This window comes from Euprymna scolopes, chromosome 5 (assembly GCF_053919585.1).
Source record: "Euprymna scolopes isolate OS-2025 chromosome 5, ASM5391958v1, whole genome shotgun sequence".
Classification (NCBI taxonomy): Eukaryota; Metazoa; Mollusca; class Cephalopoda; order Sepiida; family Sepiolidae; genus Euprymna; species Euprymna scolopes.
The window spans coordinates 95,575,245-95,584,583 of record NC_136486.1 but is presented as its reverse complement, the minus strand read 5'-3'; positions in this window follow the sequence as shown (position 1 = coordinate 95,584,583).

Sequence of the window (9,339 nt, the reverse complement as noted above, 5' to 3'; positions counted from 1 at the left end):
ACACATACACACACGCACAGATATGTATATATATATATTTATATATATGAACAAATGATTAATAAAACATGTTTTATTGAACTTTTTACATCTGGCTGAGTTTATTTTACTTGTAAATATTAACTCTTTAATATTTAAAATATATTTTAAGTTTACCATTTTGATTACCTTTGTAAACTTATTGTAACTTTTATTATATATATATATATATATATATATATATATATATATATATATATACATACATACATATATATTCATAATACAAAGCTCAGCTTATATACAGCAGGAAAAAGGCAACACCATCAATATAAAGATATATACTAATGCATATAAATTTAATTGTTATACTAATAAAGACATTACATCATTTTTATATATCTTATATTTTATACTTAGTTTGATACCGTCTTATACTTCTACGCCATTTCTGACAGATACTGCTTTAACTCCTATAGTCAATCCTCTATAACTAAGCCCCCTAATTCCATATATTGGTAAAAGCCTATATCAATACCTCCTATTGCTTTCTCCCCCTATTTTTCTCGATGTTAAATGTATATCTCCACATATGATGCCGTATTTTATTCATACCCTCTAATCTATTATAGCGAACACCCTAAGTCCATTACACGCCACTTATATCCATTATGTAATTATAACAATTTCGTCCCATATCACCTAAATTCGTTTAGTTCCTTGACTATACACTCGCAACATTTGTATTGTTTATCATGTACCTTAGATATCTCATTATTTCGTTTCTAATATTGTTATCATCAGACGTCGCAATTAAAATATTTTACCTAACACTTTCTCTCCTCTCATGAGAAGCCATACGCTTCGAAATAACTTAGCATAAAGAGCACATATGCTCAGTACGCCTTATTGAAGTAATCTCCTCATTGAATGAACGATTAAATGTATATGCATTAGTATATGCCTAACTATTGTCGATTTTCACTTTCGCCTTTTGTAAATGGATATATCTCGGAAAGAGAGAGATGGAGTAAGAGAGAGAGAGAGAGAGAGAGGGAGAGAGAGAGAGAAGATGATGAAATGAGAAATCGCATTTCCGTCATGGGTGTGAGTATACATGAATTTTAACTAACTTGAATAGTTGTTTTCTATGAGAGACTACGAAGGGCGTGCAATAAGTAATGCCCCAGATCCACTTTCCATATCAGTAGAGCAACGAAACTTGGAACAGTTATTAGTCTTTCCCTACACAGGAACCTCCCAGAGTTATGTATTTCTCCCATCGTATGATGCAGCTCTGGAGACCGCTTTTGTAGAACACCCCAGGTTGGTCCTCCAACCACGACGTGACTTCAGAAATCAAGGCTGCGTCATCTGGGAAACGCTTTCCTTTTAAAAACAACTTCGTGGCTGGGAAGAGGTGAATGTCAGAGGGTGCAAGGTAAGGAGAGTAGGGAGGATGGGGAAGGATTTCATAACCAAACCCCCGTGCTTCTGATCTGGCGACATACGAGTTGTGGACCGGAACGTTGTCCTGCAGGAGGATGGTACCTTTGCTGATCTTGCCCCGCCTCCTGTATTTTCATAGCTTCCGTAATTTCCTCAAAAGTGAAGCATAATAGGCTCCTGTAATTGTGGTACCCTTTGCAAGGAAATCTGTAATCACTACTCCGCCATGGTCCCAGAAGACTGTGAGCATTATCTTGCCAGCGGAGTGCTGCACCCTTGCCTCCTTTGGAGGTAGTGAATCCAAGTGCTCCCACTGCATTGACTGGACTTTGGCCTCCAGATCATAGTGATGGACACAGGTTTCATCCTGTGTAATCAGTCTTTTGAAAATCTTTGACTCATCTTCTTGGCACATCTCCAAATTCATACTTGAGCACTCGACGCGTTCTCGCTTCTGGAATGGTGTGAACAACCTGGGAATCCATCTGGCAGACACTTATACATATACAAATCGTCATGAATGATAGTTTCCTACAGACCATGCACCGATCTTCCAAAATGGTAGCCTCAACTTGATGGACAAATGCCTCGTTAATGGCAGAAGGGGGCGACCAGGTCTGGGAGCTGTTTCCACAGACTTCCGGACATGTTTGAATTCACGATACCAGTGTTTTACAAGGTCATATGATGGGGCATGTTCACCATAAGTTTTTTTTTTCTTTTCAGCAAAAGTCTCCTGTGGTGTGCGTCATTTCAAATACAAAAACCGGATCACTGCTCGACATTCAACAGGCTCAATTTCACGCCTGACTCAGTTCAAACACCTGTAAAACCGAAACCACAATTAGTTTAGAGTTGTAATTTGTCACATAACCCGTAGAGATATAAATCATTGAACATGCAAAATTTCAGGTTGATCAGACAAGTGTAAGTGGGCCAGGAGCATTACTTATGGCACGCTGCTCGTAGCCTCGGTGTCCGGCGTTGCCCAATTGTTCGGAGGTGTGTGTTAAACAACAATAACAAAAAAGTGGTAGTAGGCAAGAAGGCTCGAACCTGTACCGCGTAGGAGAAAAAGAACGTGAAAAAAAAAAACGTGAGGATTTTGCTGAAGCATCCATCGCCAACAAACCGAAAGTTTTAATTAAGGCTAGTCAATTGGAGAGCGGGGATGACTTTAGAAAATATCAGCGAAAATAGCGACCCCGCCCCCGTAGAAAAGTGCCCAGTTCAGGGTGACGGAATTAATGTATTTAGACAATTCTTCGATATGTGTAGCCCGAAAAGACAAGCTTCAAACCGATACCGATTTTGTTAAAATCTATCGCGTCTGTCGAAAGTTTTATGCAAACATTGAAAGATACATACATACATGAATACAATTCATAGGACTGACGTGATCTATAGAAAAGTGGCCATTTCAGGGTGAAGGAAGTAATATTTCTAGTAAATTTTTCGATATTTGTCGTCCGGAGGCTTGAGCGTCAAAACGATACCGACTTTGTGAAAATCTGTGGCCTCTGTCGAACGTTTTGACATACATACATAATACATACATACATACGTACATATATACATACACACGTACATACATACATACATCCATACATTTAAACAGACAGGTGAGATTTATATAATAGATTAATTCCTCGATCAAAACCGAACAGTTTGGCAACACACTTCTGTGTCATTTCGAAGATTAAGTTCCGGAGATATAATGATAAAAACCAAGCTGACGAATCCTATAGTGGATGAAACGCAGAATATTCAGTGTAGCTTAATCGCCATATATATTTTATAAATTACTATATATATATATATATATATATATTTATATATATATATCAAGAGAGAGACACACACACAGACGGACAGACGGAGACAGGGAGGGAGAGATGTAAATACTTTATATATATATATATATATATATATATATATATATATATATATATATATAAGGGGAGAATTTGTGTATGTGTTTTGTTTTGATGTTTTCCAAAAATAAACGCATCGGGGTGTGACGAAACCGATATCATTTTAAACCTCAGTTTTTCGGACGAAAAATGACGAAGAATTGGTCCAAAACAGTTATTCCTTCACCCTCAACTGGACAGTTTTCTACAAGTAGGGATTGCTTTTTTTCGCCGACATTCTCGCAAGGCATCATCTCGTTTCTATTGACTAGCCTTTAATTTCAACGTTCGTGACTTCCGGTTTGCCTCTGGAGGCATCGGCTCAGACATTGTGTTTTTTTTTTTTTTAAACCTTCTTTTTCTCCTTCGCGCTACCGGTTCGAGCCTACTTGCCTACTATTACTGTTATAAACATCTCTCTCCACGAAAACTGCTAACTGTTGTCTTGATTCCCGCCCCCGCTACTACATTTTTTTAATCCCCCCCCACGGATTTTCCTAGCCACACTACCTACACACACTCGGCCAACGTTGGGTACCACTGCTAGTTTTATATGAATGCAACAAGTCTGAAAACTGTAAAAAAAAAAGAGTATTCGCACTTCGAATTACGATAAAACATTTACTCCTTAACATCGTATAGAAATAGAATAACTTCGAATAGATGAGGCAAATGTAATCGAATAGTTATGTTCGCAAATGTTCAAACTGGTGTGAATTATTGTCCAGACAACTCTGAAAGCAGTTAACCTGCGAGTGCATTTTAACATATTCTGTAGATATTGGTTAAATTAATAAACTAATTTCAAAGAGTTCATAGTTAATAATTTCATTTTTATGAAAATAATTCATGACGTCATATTTAAAGTAGCTCCGCACATATTTTATTTATTTATTTTTTCTCTGTGTGAAACTTGTTTTACTATAAATAGTAAATGAATTTTTAATCTTTGATTTTTCTGTTTGAATATTACTTTACTAGGCTGCCGGATACGTTTTTAATTTTATAATAGTTAAAACGACTATATTCATAGAGAATATATAACCTAGCACTTAGGAAATGCAATTAGAACACACACTGCACACAAGCACACCCACGCACTATAGAATTAAATCATTGTATTCCAAGACGCACATAGACATACGCACAACCATACGTATATTCAAGATCTTGTAAAGAAAACATTTTCTCCTTGGAGTTTCCGTGGGTTAGAAAAACGGCGTCTGAGATAATGAACGACAGATAGACGGGTCGGCTAAAATATCGGTCAATTTTAATTCCTCAATTTCGGTTAACCAATATACAAGGTAGGCAAAAACAGTTATCTCTTTGGTCCCCGTAATCTAATATGGACGACACATCAGCGCTCATAGCTGCATGGCGCGATAAGCACAACTCGAGCCCTCAAATGTGACACGAGCTGGGAAACCGAGAACCTTGCCTCCTCTCCCTATATTTCATCGGGGGCGTATTTTTCTTATTAGATGAGGAGATTGCGTTCGTATCAGGAACAAGGGGCACTAGTTTTAAAAATGGATTTAGTTTCAGGCGTTGGAATACCACTTGTGGGAGGATATATTTAGGGCCACACATTAACAAGCCGGCCGCTTTTTTTTTTTTTTTTGACAGACAGTTTATACGTGACATTATATAATAAGATAGACGTTCAGAGTAAATAGAAAAACAATGATACATTTCAAATAAATGTTTCTTTCTCTTTAGGTCTACTATTTGCTCTAATAGAGACACATGCACACTCACACACACACACATATATATGCATATATATATATATGTGTGTGTGTGTGTGTGTGTGTGTGTGTGTGTGTGTGTTATTGCTATTAAAAAGGTAGGACTGAGCATGTTGTATCCATGGTAAAAAGAAGGTTGAAGGGAAAACATTCGCTGGAGGTTAAGAAAAAAAATAGAGAAATAAGGGGGTAGAGAAAGCCAACCAGGTTTCATCCTCACTTTTCACAGCCGAATTGAGTTTTTTTTGTATAGGGAAACGAATTTCAACAGAGGGAACGACTAAAATAAAATAAAATTCTTGGAAAAAAGAAAAAATGGGGAACGGCTAAAATAAATGTATCGTTATGATCATTGTACAATGGAGATGAAACACCTACAGATTCTCAAAACTTAAGCATTTTTTTTGGGGGGGTTGTTAAATGCACGACATTCAAACCCTCTACTAATTTCTTCTTTATCCACTAATATTTCTAGGATTATGTCTAGCAAGATCGGTATTACTTAATGCGATAATCAATACAAGTTTTTAGCGCACTCTTATAGAGTAGCAAGATGTCTCCTATACTAATTTATACAATTTACTGTGCATAATAATATTCTCCGTAAAATTTCAATACTATTTAGTAAATATCACATTCTGATTCCGTAAAAATACTTATTCATTATCATTAAGTAAATAAAACGACTATTTTATTTGTTTCAAATCGTAGCAATTTTTTAAAACTATAGATATCATCCATTTATTTATGGCAGACTGATATCCTCTTCATCTAGTTGTTGTTTCACGACTATCTGCCTGGGCTTCGTCAGGTGCTTATGCGCGACGGGATAGGAACGTCAAATCTCCTAACTTCATCCTCAACAATTACTGCCTTCCATCGTTGTTGTCGTTTTTCCACGTTTTGGCCAACTAAACCTCTGAGCGAATTTGGGTAGGAGTGAAATCCTTATCTCAGACAATGCTCACATTCAACCATAGAGATTCAGGTGAGCATTGTGTGCAGATAGCGGTTTCAATCCTACTAAAATTCGGCAAGAGGCTTAGTTGGCCAAAACATGGCGAGACGACGGCTACTATAGAAAGAAGTAATTACTGAGGATGCAGATAAAACATTCGGCGTCCTTATCCCATCGCGGTTAACCACCTGGCAGAGGCCAAAGAAATAGTTAGCCGAAACGTCGTGAATCAACACCTAAGAGATGAGGATAATAGTCCTTAATAAATAAATTGATAAATTAATCATCTCAATATGAATTCCAATTAATTTAAAACTATAGATACTGTTTGTTAACCGCAAAATAATTTATAAATTGTTTCTTTAGATAAACAATATGATGTTAACATTTAAAATGTTCTTATTTAAAATCAAATGTTTTATGCGAAAATGAATTATTTTGGAAATGCTAATATTAAAATAGAATGTCTATTTTTTTTAAATTATCAATATCAGATTAATCACAAATAAATTTCTTTACTGTTCCTTTTTTATTATACAAATGAAAGTTCATAATGAAGTACAATAATGAAATTGCATGACGTGGTTTAATATAGACTATCATTTTCAGACGCGTGTAATTACAAAAAAAGATGTACTTTGCCTGCGGTATATTGCTGTTGTGCCCCAAGTATTCCCTTTCTTTGTTACGTATTAAATCGGCTAGGGTAAATTTTGACAAGGGTCAAATTTGGTGCCTGCCATGACAACCATAATCTGAAAACAGAATCGTTATCAGAGACGGGTTACACTCATTTCAGTATGTTTGAAGGTTAAGTTAAGGTGTAAACAGTTATCAAGCGAAACAGTGGTTTCTCTCCCGTGTTTAATACATTGAAAAACAAATGTCTTTTATTAATCCATACAATAATCCTACTTATGGGAGAGACAAACGGAAAGATAAATTAAGACGATGGAAACTGCTCGCAGGCAATATAGTAACAGTAATTTATAGTGATGTACATACTTTTAGTTTACAATAAGATCGTAGTAATAAATTACATGTATGTTGGTCAGGACAAATTAAAGATTTATACGTAAGCTGAAAACAGTTAGAGCTCGCGGAGGAAAATGCCATTCTTAGGCACTTATATCTATTTACGTGACGTGGATAAAATACGCTAACCTGTTAAACCACTGGTGACTTTGATAAATGTTCGAATCTCCCAACATCAATAAATATTACTTCCTACACGTATGATTGCACCAGCATGAAAGCTAGTGTATAAGTAAGACAGAAATTGTAAGTATGTATTTTCAAAACACCGATTCAAAACATCTTCAACTAAACGATCGACGAAGAGAAAGCGCAGCCCAATACAAGGTGACACTGTTTTTTCTTTAATGAAAATGGAACATATCTATTTTTTCATGAATGCAAACATGACGAAAATATTGTACTTCATTTGTTCAAACTGAGGTTTTATTTTTAATATATTCTGATCAATGGAATTTCAGAATTTATCTAATCACGTTTATCTATCTTTAAATCTATTCGATGGAGGTCCACCGCAAACATATACTATTTAGTATCTTTTGACGAAACATATACTAAACATACATTATAACTGTAAAAAAAAAAACACTGTATTTTAGTCCGAATTTAGCCTTACGCACAACAATCATATCAGCTAAAATTAACATGAAGCGACCAGCCGATCTTATTTTGAAAAACCGATGGCAGTAATAAGCGACGTGCAGACATAGATTTTTTTTTTTACTAAAAGGAAATATTTTATCAAGGCCTAAATGCCACAGGTGGGTGTCGAAGCAAGTACGTTATCATTGTCAATGACAATTAAACATAATTTTATATTAGGGTTGTTTCACAAATTATTATAATTTGGGAAAAAAGCATGTTGTAGTCAGCTAGGAAGCAACGGCGCGGTATTGTGTTTCATATACGGACTTACTTCGTCGCGAGATTTGAAGATGACAAAAGTGTCATCCACATACCGCCAATAACAGAAAGGTCTACAGACCCGAGTGAAGAGTAATTACTCCTGAAAGCCTAGGAAAATATTGGCTAGGATACGACCCAAAGGACTGCCCATATCCACTCCGTCGACCTGCTGATACATTTCATCATTAAAGCTAAAGCAAACCGACTTGGTGGCTAGTTCCATTAGTTCAAGGAAAAAAAATCTCATGAAAAGTGGGAGGGTTCAATGTGCTCCGATAAAGCATGTCAGCACATATTTTATTTTGTCATCTTCAAAACGCGCAACGAAGTAAGCGATTTTGTCATGAATTTGAATAGTCTCCATTCTACACTCAAATTCACTACAGAAGAAGAGCAAAATGACTCTTTACCCTTTTTGGATGTCCTTGTGGAAAGGACAGAGAATCGGATTAGTACAACTGTATACAGGAAACCGATATTTACAGGCATGTGTATAAGTTGACATTCTTTTGCCCCTACCAGAAGAAAAATCAGTTTGATCAAGACTTTGGTCCACTGTGCCCTCATAATTTGCTCGACTAGCAAACTTGATAATGAATTGAAGAAAATAGCTGATACTCTTTGGAAAAATGATTTCCCTAAGGGTGTAATCTCTAAGCATGTTCGCCAAGCTCTTGTTAAATTGAATACGAACCCTTCTTTTGGTCCGGCTAAATGATCAGTTTATCTGAAACCCCCTTATATTGGTTCTATCAGCAAACAGTTTGTCGATAAATTTACCTCCGTTGTATCTCACTGTCACCACAGCCAAGGTAAATGTTTCTCGCCTGTTTTCCCGTTAGGGATTTCCCGCCCCCCCCCGCCTTTTTTCTTTCTATTAAAAAAATGCTACATTGCCTAAAGTGTGTTTATTCATAAAGTCTGAAGAAATGCTGGTTTTTGAAAATTTTCAAACGATATAATGCTTGAAATTGTCTAACTAGACATTGAAAAAATTGTAACGTAAAATGAAATACACTTTTTGTTGCCATCAACACCTTGCCCCGAGGTCTTGATTTTGCACACACAGTATATTAATGCTCAATTATGAAATGTGATAATTTTGTAGCTTAATCCTTAAGTCAACTATTTTGGGCTTAAAACCTATTGGTATACGAAAATTTACTGAATTACACGAACTCAGTAGATTACATATAAGTCTATATATATGTTATGGGTATGACGTAAAACTGCATTCGGCAACAAGATCCTGGTGCGGAAGCTCCAGGGTTTGGGGAAGAATATCACTACCCCTTTGTCGTTGCAGTGCTGGGCCACCCTTAGGCAAGGTGTAGTACTCACTAGCCCT